The sequence below is a fragment of the Marmota monax genome, unplaced genomic scaffold, assembly GCF_021218885.2.
Source record: "Marmota monax isolate L192 unplaced genomic scaffold, Marmota_monax_Labrador192_F-V1.1 WCK01_AAM20220418_F8-fsc00006, whole genome shotgun sequence".
Lineage (NCBI taxonomy): Eukaryota > Metazoa > Chordata > Mammalia > Rodentia > Sciuridae > Marmota > Marmota monax.
Window position 1 is genome coordinate 31,962,575 of NW_026693712.1, and position 13,078 is coordinate 31,975,652.

General features: G+C 34.7%; 1 long non-coding RNA gene across 1 annotated transcript in view; it reads left to right on the forward strand.

Moving 5' to 3' along the window:
• The first annotated feature begins 7,654 nt into the window (after window positions 1-7,654).
• Window positions 7,655-13,078, forward strand: part of LOC131424777 (uncharacterized) — a 37,621-nt gene continuing 32,197 nt past the window's right edge. Inside the window, exon 1 of the long non-coding RNA XR_009228314.1 lies at window positions 7,655-7,932. This is a non-coding gene — a long non-coding RNA (uncharacterized LOC131424777). The remainder of the gene's footprint in view (window positions 7,933-13,078) is intronic.

Consider the following 13,078-nt stretch of genomic DNA (forward strand, 5'->3'; position numbering starts at 1 on the left):
AATATTTATTTTTCAGTTTTTGGTGGACACAATACCTTTATTTTTATTTTTATGTGGTGCTGAGGCTCGAACCCAGTGCCCCACGCATGCCAGGTGAGCGTGTTACTGCTTGAGCCACATCCCCAGCCCCATTCACTTCATTTTGAAATTTTCATCTTTGCCACAAACTCCCTCAGGGTATTAGCAGTAAAATTAAAATAAATTAATCCAGGAAATTATAGTTGAGATTACAGCCATATAAACTGGTTTTAAAAACTCCTTCCCTTCAGTTTTTCCCTGCATTTGATGACTAAATGAAAATTACTGTCATTGCATGTCTCCTTAAGAAAGGTAGGGAAAATGGAACCACACAATGTCACAGCAGGGAAGAAATGATAGCTGGTTGTCTGGTGCTAATGTTTGGGGAATATGGGAAAGTTTTGAAATGGAATTGTATTTTTTTTTAAAGCAACCTAAGGGAATACAAGAGGTGGAAGAAATGAGTCAATTAATTATTTTGTTCATCAATAATTTTTATGCTCACTATATTTATTGACTCAAGATGAAAGAAATGCTAAACAGTTGACAAATAAGACCTTACCTTAGCGAGCAAAAGAAATGCATCAAACACCTTCACCTGGTAAACAATATCTTTCTAAGTGTCATTGTGTTCAGTGTCAAACTAGATACAAGTCTTGAATAAAATATAACTGGTTTTTGTTGTTGTTGTTGTTGTTTTTCGGTTTTTTGTTTGTTTGTTTTGCTATCTGTGCTCAACTTTCAGAATGTAATTTTCTAGATTTCTTGAAGCCATCTGTCTCTAAGCATAAACCTTAAAGGCATATATATCACAGTCAGATCTGTTTGCTTGCAGCAACTCCTAGTTTCAGCCTTGGGATCCTGGAGATTGATTTTTATAGGGTTTATTATAATTACAGTTCACAGGAATTAGAGATCTGAGCCTCAACAATGTTTAGGACTTTTAGAAGTACTGACTGAAAGAGAAAAATTATTTGTGTATGCCGAAAAACCTCAAGGTAGCTGAACAGGAGATGCTGTGTTCTCTGAAAGGTCGATTATCCAGTCTTAGAAATCTGTGAGGAGTGATAGAGAAGCTATGAAGTGAGAGTTCAGATGAGTTTGAGAAAAAGAATTTCATTGTGAAACTCAAAGAAAATTAAGAAGGAATAGAGGGTACAGGCGGGAAATACTGTGCTTCTTTAGATAATATCTGAATCCCCAGAAGTAGCAACAGTGTATGAGGGACAGTACAATTATGACCTGCCTAAAAAGGACACATTACAGGAACTTGAGTTTATCGGAGAACATAAACACATGGCCCACAGCTGGGAGTACCAGGAAACTAGGAAACCAAGCTGTTAGAGTCTGTAAACAAGTCAGGATGGGTCCTGGCATTTTGCCAGAGAAATGTTACAGTCTGTTAACAAGTCTGGATGGCGCCTGGCAAAATGCCAGAGGGAGTGGTTTGTGAAGTAATGCCAGCGAGCCATTAAGTGTGGAGATTCCTTATTGGTTGACTGCTGTATCTAGTTTATGTTAATTAGATAAGCTGTGAAAAATGTATAAATACCTCTGTTGTCCTACAATAAACGGCTCCCATTCCTGCTGTATCAATCTACACAAGTTGTTCCTCACACCCCCCCTCCCCCGTTATTTTGCTGCAGCCGGATTGCAGCACCAAGCAATGCTTTCACAAGCTGACCTGAGAAAGTAAAGTCTTAGAGCTACATAGATCCCCATCTTCACTAAATTTGAACCCCCAACTTCTATTGCAGTCTGGTAGTTTGATGATTGTGTTCAGATTGTGTTGTGGTACTGTGTGTGGAGTGCAGCAGTGAGCACCCTGATGTAAAGGGATGAAAAATAAACCAAAACCTCAGAATGTTACCAGTCCTGGGGGTGGACAATGCTTCACCTTTGCTTGAGTCTGTCTTGAACCAAACCGTTTGTGTGGGCTGGCCTCAAGGTCAACAGGCATTATGGAGGTCTAACTAAGTTACAGATATATTTAATTTGAGTTTATTAGGATGCATATATCTGTGCTTTGCAGAGTCAATAATGCTTCTAAAATATGCCTGTTACAATTGCACTAATGCCCATGTGTCCTGAAAAAAAAAGGCAGCACTCAGCATGAAACTTGCAGTCCTTACTACAAGGAAAATTTGAATACTAATAGGTGCATTAATATTACTAGTGCAAGCAATATTCAATCTTAGTCACCAATAAAGACAACTCTAACTACCAGTAATCTTATAGTTCGCATGTGAAAGAAACTTGATAGAGATTTGTACAACTTTTTAAATAACTTTCTAAGTTTGAAAAAAAATGTACTTACAATATCACACTTATAATTTTAAATTGCCTTCCTAAAAGTAATACTAAGTTATTTTTCCATTATCTCTAAGGAAAATGATATAAATTATTGACAAATACACATCATCAAAAATGTGCAACCAAAATAAAAGAAACATTGTATTATAAAGGTCAAGTGTTTGTTTGATTAACAACAACAACAACAACAACAAAAAGTTGATTTGTCCACTGGATTTTGTGCTATCTGAATAATATAGCATTTAGAGGTGATTCCCAAATTCCTCTTGCAGAAGAGGCCATCAATTTCACAACAACGTGGTTACCTTTGGCTTACACTTGTAACACCTTCTAGGAAATGCTCAGCAGCTCCCCTCCTCAAGATTATGTCCCCTTCTTTGGGCAGCCCACATCCAAATAAGATGACCAGTGGGGTACAAAGTCTTGCTTCCTTTGCCCCTTGCATGACACAGACACAGTGCCAGAGGACCATTTCAGTTTCAATTTCTGGTGGATGCCACCATGACCTCCGTTGCAGAACACCACAGGTCTCTCTCTCTCTCTCTCTCTCTCTCTCTCTCTCTCTCTCTCTCTCTCTCTCTCTCTGTATTTACCACCCTCTTTACAGGTACTGTTCCTTAGTATATTTTTCTGAATGTACTTTTCTTACACAGTCCAAATTAAGTTAATGTAACTTAAGAGAATAGTATATGAACATAAATTTGTGTGAGTTGTAATTTTTAAAATTTTTGTTTCTTGTTATCAGGAAATATTAAACATTTTACCTAAATTTTTAAATTCATGGTTTCTCCTTGTCACTTAAAAGAGCACTCCAAAATGTATGGACATAAAGGCCTAGACATTGTCCTCTTTTTGAAGCAAAAAAAAAAAAAAATCCTGTTTTTCCTCCAAATGGAGGCAGCAGAAAATATTCCAACAATAGCAGAGACTGGTCACAGAGCTTTCTGCATGAGGGAGGTTTGTGACCATAATGTGCTTCACCATCAACATCAACCCCCATGGTGGTCTTTCTTCTGATTATATCACAGCTGGGTCTTTTTCATATTATCTGGTTTTACACTCCATAAATTTAACATTGTTCAAAAATATTTTCTAATTTCCATAGTCAAGTGTATCCAATCATGCCCCAAATATCATTACATTTCTTTTACTTTCCATTTAGAATTTAAGCAAACAATATTGTGCATTTTGTATTATTGTAATGTGTTTTTACTCCCCTTGAATCTGCAAGGGTCCTCATACCTTTTTTTTTTTCCTTTATGACACTGGTATTTTTAAGAGTTTAGTTCAATTGCATTGCAGTATATTCAACATTCTAGATCTATTTGCTTGTTTGGGACAATTATTGTAAGATATTTAGCAATATGTTTTAATTGTTTTCTTATGTTTAAATACTTCACTAAGAATAATAATAGATGATAATGTGATTTGTTTTTGCATCACATCAGTGTTAACACACATCAGAATTCTGGTTTGTCTCACTGTTCACTGGTGTGAAGGTGGATCACTTTGTTAACTTCCTGCTTGTTAGTCTAGTTTTCTCCTTCATGATTGATAAGTAACCTCTGTGTGTGTGTGTGCTTGTGTGTATGTGTGTGTGTGTGTGTTTGTGTGTTTCGGGGTAGTGAATAATACTTGAAACCATGAGACAATCCTTGAAATGACTTTTTGTACTAAATAATTCTAAACAAGTGCTTAAACGCTCATTATGTTCTACTTAGTACTTGTGAACCACTCATTAAGTAAACTGAAACAAAGGAGTCATGCATGAAGTATTCTAGTAAAATGATCAGAGCTCGGGTGTCTCCTTTCTTGGCAGCACTGGAATTTACTGACTCCACATTCAAGTTCCTATGTCTTGGTCTGCCATGGCTGATGAGCTGTACCATGTGACACATCCAACACTGACCATTATATCCAATGTTATAACCTAAATGATCATTAGTTCCAGATATGTTCATGGCTCTTGAGCTGAATCTGTTCCTTTATACTTTAATTGTGTGCATCCACATTTTCCAGGAAATATGTCAGCACCACTTATTGAATTCCTGGTGACAGTGCCACAGCATGTTTTCAAAGTATACCAGCTGTGCATGGCTGTCATGACAGCTAGGGTTACATTTAGCTGATTTTATTCCTGGATAAATCATGATTTTGAAATTTTAATAAATTTATGTTTCTTTACTTCTCATTTTCCATATGTTGATTCTTACCTTAATCCAGCAATAGTTCAAGACCTCTTTCTAAAACATCAGTATTCCAGATAATTTTTCTGAATTGTGTTTTAAGCCAGGGCCTAAATTTCTACATCAATATTGTGACAGCAAAACATTACAGCATATACAACCTCTAGTTGGTTGATATGCTGATTAGGCTCCAATATAGAGGTGTCCATTTAACATGAAAAAACATGGACTTCTATTTTTCAAAAATTTTAGGTGTCCCACAGCAATTTTAAAACAACATTGCTGTCATTATAGTGAGTGAGCATACTGCAAAATATTTCCTTCTTCCTATACCATTTTCAGTACCAAGGAAGAACAAGGGAGAAGAAAAAAGAAAAATCTTATGTTACTTCTTATTCAATGATCCAAGATGTACACCATGATATTTCACAACAAATGTTGTAAAATGTTTTCCCTACCACTGCTTCCTTATTCCTTCTTCTCCCAAATATGATTTCCTTGTATCTTTAAAAAAAGTAAAGAATAGTTGTTATTTTGTTCTTTATTAATATTTATTTAGAACACATCCTAGGATTTCTAAACATTAAGTGATATATTCCTGCTTAGGCTCTGACTCATTTTTGTTCTGTGCAGTTGTGTTTCTCAGCAAGCTTTATAACACAACCTAAATGCAAAAGGCAAGCTGAACATTCATACCTAATTGTCTATTCAGCTGGGTGACCTGATGAGGGATAATGGGATAATCAACCTTCATTGTCCTTTTGTCATAACACAATAGGTATGTTGAACACTGACCACAGCAGTGACTCAACATTGCCAGTACGTGGTTGTGATTTGCTCTCTTTCTCATATATTTTGTCTGGGTTGTGAAGAAATCCAAGAGGCCTAAAAGTTTCTATAAGGAATCAAGGGGAAGCCATAATAAGTTGTACAAACTCTACTTTTTGTGGTTCTTGTCAATATATATTAACCCTAGAGATGTTAAAAAATATATATGAGTGTCTTCTTTTTATTTGTGTAAATGATCCTTAATCATAGAACTAGTGAATCTTCTACATAGAAAAAGAATCTATTTACCTATGTATCTACACATATACAGAATTGTATGTGTGTACACACTTGCACACATGTGTAAACTTTCACATATGTGCGTGTGGCAATTATGGAATCTGACAAGTACTAAACTCTGCAGGGTGACTCAATTAAGCTGGGCACCCAGGAAAACCAATGGTACAATTTCAGACTGAAGAACATTAGGTTCAATATCCTGTAAGAGATGATGTTTTTAATTCTAATATGAAAACAAGAAAGAACTGATATTCCAGTCTAAGGGCCATCAGACAACAAGAATTCTCTCTTTCTCAGGGAAGGGTCAGTCTTTCTGAGTTATTAATGCATTCAATCTAATATTAATATCATCAAAGAAACACTTCTTCAGACATATCTAAAATAATGCTCTAGCGATGGGTAGCTCAGGGCCCCATAAAATGAATTATCACAAATATCTATCCTTGTTGACATCCAAAAGGTTGTTTCCAAAATATTCATCTTTTCAATTAGCGCTGTATATTTTACTCTCACTGACAAATTATATATAACACATGATTTTCCCCCTTTGGATGACAAATCAATTCAACCATCTAGTAATCCCATGCAAAATTTCTACTGATTGCTAGAGCCAGATTTCATAAAAATATAGTTCTTGTCAGGTCCATTTCATTTTTTTCACATAGAATTTTTTAATATGTAAAATCTTATCTCAAGTTATTTAACCTCTATCTTCTAATGATCTGTACAGAAGAAAGAAAATATCTTTTCTTCACCCACTACAATATCACGGCTGAGACCTGGGAGCCTTCAGAAATGAAACCCCAAAGAAACAGGCAAAACTGTCTTTATGGTCAGCCATGCAGTAATGTGATTAGAGGACAAAAGGGTGGGACCAAGTGTGAGAACTGGAGAACTTAGAAATGCCAATGCCTCTTTTTGCAGGTCCTTCTCTGTGCCTTCATTCTATTTCTTTGGGTATAGGTAGGAACCATCTGGAAAGAAGGTTTCATAGCCTACTTTAGAAAAGTGTCAGAGAATTCTTCTATGACCTGCTTGAGGAGACAGTGGCATTCAAATGTCAGAGAGACCTTCTGGCTTCTGCTGTTTTCTCCAATACCTTCAGCCTAAATGCTCAATATGCCAAGGAGCCATATTTTGAGGCAGTGTGTTTTGAACCCCATCACATCCATTCTATTCCTGAGCAAGAATTCATTACACTCTAAGTGTTTGTCATGCTGGAAAAAAATGTTCTCAGAAAGGCCTTTGAGATGGCCAAGACTTTCATGAATTCTCTGAAGTATAAAGAAGCAAAATGTCTTGCCTGATGGGAATTGTGGTGGGAGATTCAGGAGTCAAAAATCAATTGTCTTAATTATAAGGCCTGGGTACCTTTCATTGTATTATACGATCTCCTGTGCTGAAACATAGACATGGACAGCAGTGAAACAAAACTCAGTCATTTGGGTGACACTAAACTATCTTTCCTTCCATATTTAACGCCCACCCATTATTTTCCTCTGAACATTAAAGAAAGAATATCAGCAAACTCAGTTAAACTTCCAACAAGCAGTTGCTGAGTATATAATAGATAGATAGACCAGTGTAAATAGAATTTTTCATTACACAATGTAGAGTAACAGCAGCTTCTACTGTAGAATATTTCAAAGTTATATTGGTATTATCTCCAGGAAAGAAATGGAAGATAACCCGTAAAGGAGATATATGATTATCCCCAATAATAAGATAGCCTCTTTGGACTGTAACTCTTTTGCAAGATTACACAAGAACCAGACCTAATGGAGAATTTATAATAAGAAGAATAAAATTTTAACTTCTGGGTGTTGTCAGAGATCAATTTTATTCCCATGGTAAATTTTAAAAACGTAATGGACAAGAAAAAAGAAAACAGAGAATAAAATGACAAAATGTATTTGACCATCTGGATTTAGTTTACTATTTTTCTTAAATGCACTTACTTGAAAAGGCCACAGCTGTGAAGACGATGGATAAACAGTCATCTAAGTTAGCAGCAAAGTGCATGAAGGATTTCCCCTCACTTGAATTCCCCTTACTTTTCTCCACGGACTCAAAAGTGCACTCAGTGTAAGCGGCAGCTTTTCTGCCTGTCATAACTGAGAAGGAGAGTCACTTTTTCATGCCTGGTAAACGCTGGCTTCAGGGCAGATGAAAGCTGAAGTGGCAAAGGAGGAGGGAAATTATTGATGGACAGAGTGCAGAGACTGGAACTTGTCTTGCTGGGGTCAGCGGTGAACCTCACTGGAGTATCAATATCCAGGAACCAAATGCAGATAATGTGCAGACTGGGACAGAGCAAAGAAAATTAAATCATGAAAACTCCAAGAAGGTAAATTTGAAGTAGACTTGCTGTTATTGTACACATTTCTTGGGTTGTTTACATATAGTTCATTCTGTGAGACCTTCAGCTTCTGGTACAGTCATACAAGTACTAATAAGGTGTCATGATCATGAGATTGGGAATTGCCTTTGTTTTTCTTTTAACTCCATATCAGTATCTGAGAAAATAGTCTGTAAAATAATGCTGAGAAAAATGGTACCTACCTTGATTCAGGAATGACCTTATTCTGTTTTGTCTTAGTTTGAGAAATAAGGTTCCATTCAATTCCATGTCAGAGTGGCTTGGAATTGAACCAATCACTTTTTATTCCTCAAACAGTGGTCTTGAAGAGATTTTTAAAAATATGATCCAAAGACTATTCCATATCCTAAGGGGAACAGATCTTGGTCTGCCTAACACCTCTTTAACTGAAGCAAAATAAAATTCATACTTAGGAGTCGGAGTCACCAAGATTTGAAGAAGCCCATTTAATTTGTTGTTATTTATTTTTTGATTAAGTGGAAGTGTTTAAAATAAAAAGTGGCTCTGAATTGCAAGAAGTTGGTGGTAAAACAAAAGCACATCTATTCCCCCAAGAAAGAAGATACAAACAATTTAATCAGAAGGCAATAAGGGTCTTATAATAACTTCTTCTTAAAAATATATTCAGAAGCACTACTTTTCTGAAAAGAAGAGTATAAAGGCAAGAAAGTCTGCCTGTACTGAAAACTTGAGCTCATTTCCCCTCAGTTAATAGTACAGGAGAACACAACCATTATATTCCAAATAATATTTAAATATAAGGTTAATGTACAATTTAATCAAATACATAGAAACTAGCCTATGTTACAAATTACTTCAAAATTAATGGATTTTTTTTGTCTCTAACAATTTTAAGATAAACTTCTTTGCCTGACATTCAAGGTCATGGCCTAAATTTCCAAAAGTCTTCTCATATTTTTACCTTGGCCTCAAGTCCCATCAATCTATTGTCCTTGTTTCACATATTCAATCTTTTATGTTATCTCTACTTGTGACTTCAATCAGTGATGTTTAAATCCTTTCACCTTCCAAGCTCCATTTCAAAAATGTCACCTCTGTTTCATATCTCAATTTTTGATTTCTTTAATTTATGAAAATCCAAATTTGCAACCTCTCTTCTTTTAACCTTCTATTTCATTAAGACAGCAGTGACAGAGTAAATAAAATATTCTTAGCAAAATATTTGAAGTTAAGTAATTTTTCTTTTTTATAATATTTATTTTTTAGTTTTAGGTGGACACAACATCTTTATTTTTATGTGGTGCTGAGAACCGAAACCAGTGCTTCACGCATGCTAGGTGAGCCAGCTACCGCTTGAGCCACATCCCCAGCCCCAATTTTTCTTAAAGACTCATTAACATTCAAGTTTTTGTGTGATTTTCTTTCCAAGTCAATTGTTCTACAATTTGCTGAGTATTTTATTTTCAGTCATGGGCTATAACATAAAAATGGAAAATGGATTAGGACACTGTACCTAACCTCACAATTTTCTTATCTAATGCACAAGTGAGATTGGAATATGGCTAGAAAATAATGGCTCCAAAGAAGCAGGCCAATAGCACATCACATGAGATTTTCAAAAGTGTCTACATGTCTGACTTATTCAAGATTCAGACTGTAAGTTTCAGTAAGTATTATTTTGTCATGCCATCGATCACTAAAAGTACACATTCATCATCTAGAAACAAAAACCCAACCAAATAAACACAACAACAACAACAACAAAAAAAAAAACATAAAAATTTAATCAGTTGCCCTGGGCAAATTTGAATTTGCTTCTCAGTTTCATGTATTTCAGATTTTCACATTTCAAGGTTCAGTTAGCCTCTATGAGTCAGATGAAACTTTCTTTAAAAAAAAAATCTATTCAGACCTACTTATTTGCATATCTGTGTATTTTGTAAGTGTGGAATTTTTAGACTAAAATTTCTGACCACAAAGTTGTAGTCTCATGATAATGTGTAAATATTTTTAAGAATACTCTCTATAATTCAATTTTTAAAAATATCTTTTAGTGCTGAGCACAAAAAATGTTCAAGTATGCCAAAATATAGACAAAATGTATGCTTATAAAAAATTTAATAGGTCCTCAAACATCATTTGGAAAGGTAGGTATAATGTTTGCTTATTTCATAAAAATATAGAAAAGTTTAAAATGGAATTATTATCTTGAACCAAACAATTAACCTCTCTGTGCAATCAACTACTCACATATAAGTTTTAATTGAATATTTATTTCTATTAGATATTTACAGGTATATTTTACACTATGAAAGGAAAATGTTTTGGAAAAATCAATAAATATTGGCACATATTTTAAGTATCAATAAGTAGTTTGTTATGGCTTGAATATTAGATGTCCCCAAAAAAGACAATACAAGAAACTTTAGAGGTGAAATATTGAGTTTTGAAAGCCTTAAACCAATTCGCAAATTAATTCTCTAATAGGGATTAACCTAGTGGTAATTCTATGCTGGTAGGGTTTGGCTGGAGGAAGTCTGTCCCTGGGGGTGTGCCTTTGGGGTATTTATTTGGTGAGCTGAACTTAGACTCTCTCTCTCTGCTTTCTGGTGTGATGCTTTGAGTTGCTTCCATCCATCACACTCTTCCTCCGTACTGTTCTGCTTCCTCTCTAGCCTTGAGGATTGGTTTGGCTGAGACCTTTGAAATCATGAGTCATCAAACTTTTCTTCTCCAAATTGTTCTTTTAAAGTCTTTTAGTCATAGTAGAAAAAAAATGTAGGTCAAAACAAAACAAACTAAAACTGTCATTATTGGAAATGACAATATATATGCATACATACACATAGGAAGAAAGTCAATTTTTCCCCTTTTTGAATTATTCCAACAGTCTCAAAATATTAAGAATTAAAATATAAAATGGACCTCCTCATGCTAAAAGAACACATGAAATTCATCAGCCACTGCGCTCATGGGCTCTTCATATAGCCTGCCCTGTGGCTGGCATGGAGAGACCTCTGAGGCACCTGATTTTCAGAGGCCTGTATAATGGTCTTCCTGAATACTTTTAGATTATAATAAACTTAAATGAATATCCTTTCATAAAAGAGAAAATGGTGAAAGAGAAAAAATGTTAAATTAGCCCATTATCATTAGTAATTTATAGATGCCCTGTGGTCAGGTCGTTAGGAACACAAGGTATGGACTTTGGAACCATACCCGTGATCTCACAGCCTGTTCCTTTCAAAGAACTTATGTGAATTGTGCAGCAGGCAGACCTTGGGGATCTGAGTGCCAGGTCTGATGAAAAGTGCAATGTCACTGACTCAGTATCTCAAGTTAGGAAGAGGATTTGTTTACCTCTAAGGTTTCTTTTTTCTGAGATCCTTGATCAGAAAAAGTTGCTAAAGTAAAATTGGTTACTAAAGAAAAACGTTTTCTTTCTTTCTTTTTTTATTTTTTTTATTTTTTATTGTATTGCTCTGCCAGGGGTTGAACGCAGGCCTTTCCAGAAAAAAATCTTAGGAGAAAAACAAGATCTTGTTTGAAGGTTTGAAAAAAGATATATACATAATAAATGTGTAGATACAGGTAGACAGAGATGGATGAATATATATTGCTACTTTCTATACCCACAATTAAGTATATAATGAGCACAGTGATAATAATTTTCTAATATGGTTTAGTAGTTGAATGATAACATACAACAGTGGTAAACCATATAAGAGAAATTTTATGATAGCTATAAATATCACCTTAGGAGATTGTATCACAATGATAATTTAAATCATTATAATCTAGGTAGTCAATTAAATATATCTCAAATAACTTACAAACATGGATAAATTTTTTTCATAACATTCTTTTTTCTTTTTCCTTTGGTGCTAAAGATCAAACTCTAAGGCCTCAAGCATGTTACCACTGAGCCACATCTTCAAACATAGATCAATATTTTCAAAACTATCACAGAGTTCAACTTCATCAAGTTATTGCTTGATTTTTGGAATTCATATAAAAAAGTCAGATGATGGAAAATTAATCTGACTAAACAAGCATGTTTCTGTTACCACTTCATTTGTATATATTTTAGTCAACAAATATTATCCTATTATTTCATCTATTTAGCAAACAAAAACTCATGTTAAAATATAAGGGCATTTCTAATACAATTAGAAAAAATAATTTATACATATATAAAGTACATAACAACAAACTGACATACATTATGCTCATTTCTTATACCTCAAATTCCCCCCAAAACAGCTACACTATTAAAAGTAAACAAGAAGATTTTTATGGGTAAGTGGATTGAAAAATATGGGAAGATCAGTAGAAGAAAAAAAGACTTTCCCCTGTTTTCTGGGCTAGAGTCTAATGAGTAAGGCTATCTTATTTTATAAAGAACCTGGTATATGCGTTGTTTAATAAGCTTTCTTCAGTTATAATAGAAGCAAATTAAAAACCAAAAGTAGAATGACAAAATTTGGAAAAGAGAAGTTCTGTAGGAAACTGGTAGAAGCCTGTGATGGACAATTATAAATAATAAGATAACACAGAAATATAAGATTTAATGGGGAAAAAAATTAATGTACTTCAATATGCTGCCTGTCTTTATGCCCTCACCATGGTGGTTCATAGATTTTAAAAGTTTCAATGAACTTTGTGTCACCTACTCATATTGGCACTTGTAATTTCACCCTTATAGTCAATGTCTTCATTCATTTGACTTGCATCTTCCTCCTGGGTGGATATAATAATCTCCTAATGCTTTTGTTTTTCCTAGTCTTGCCTTTAAATTGTTTTCTGGATTGCAACATAGGTTATTTTCCTATGGCTAAAATTTGATCAACTCACCAACCTACTTTAAACCCATGAATGTGTTTCAGGAAATATAAAGTTATTTCTCTGAGATTAATATTTATCGTATATGTCTAACACCCCTTCCTATCCTATTTTGTGTTTAGTTACCATGTCTTCTAAGGCCTCCAGTATTTTGTCTCTACTATATTCCACTCCAGTAGTAATTTCCTTTTTGGACTAGTTAACTCTTAGTTTGCTGATCATTTTTTACAGATATGGAGACAGTGATCTCCAATCTTGGGCGATGTGCTTCTCTGATGTGCTTCCATGGCACCCATCATATCACTGTGGT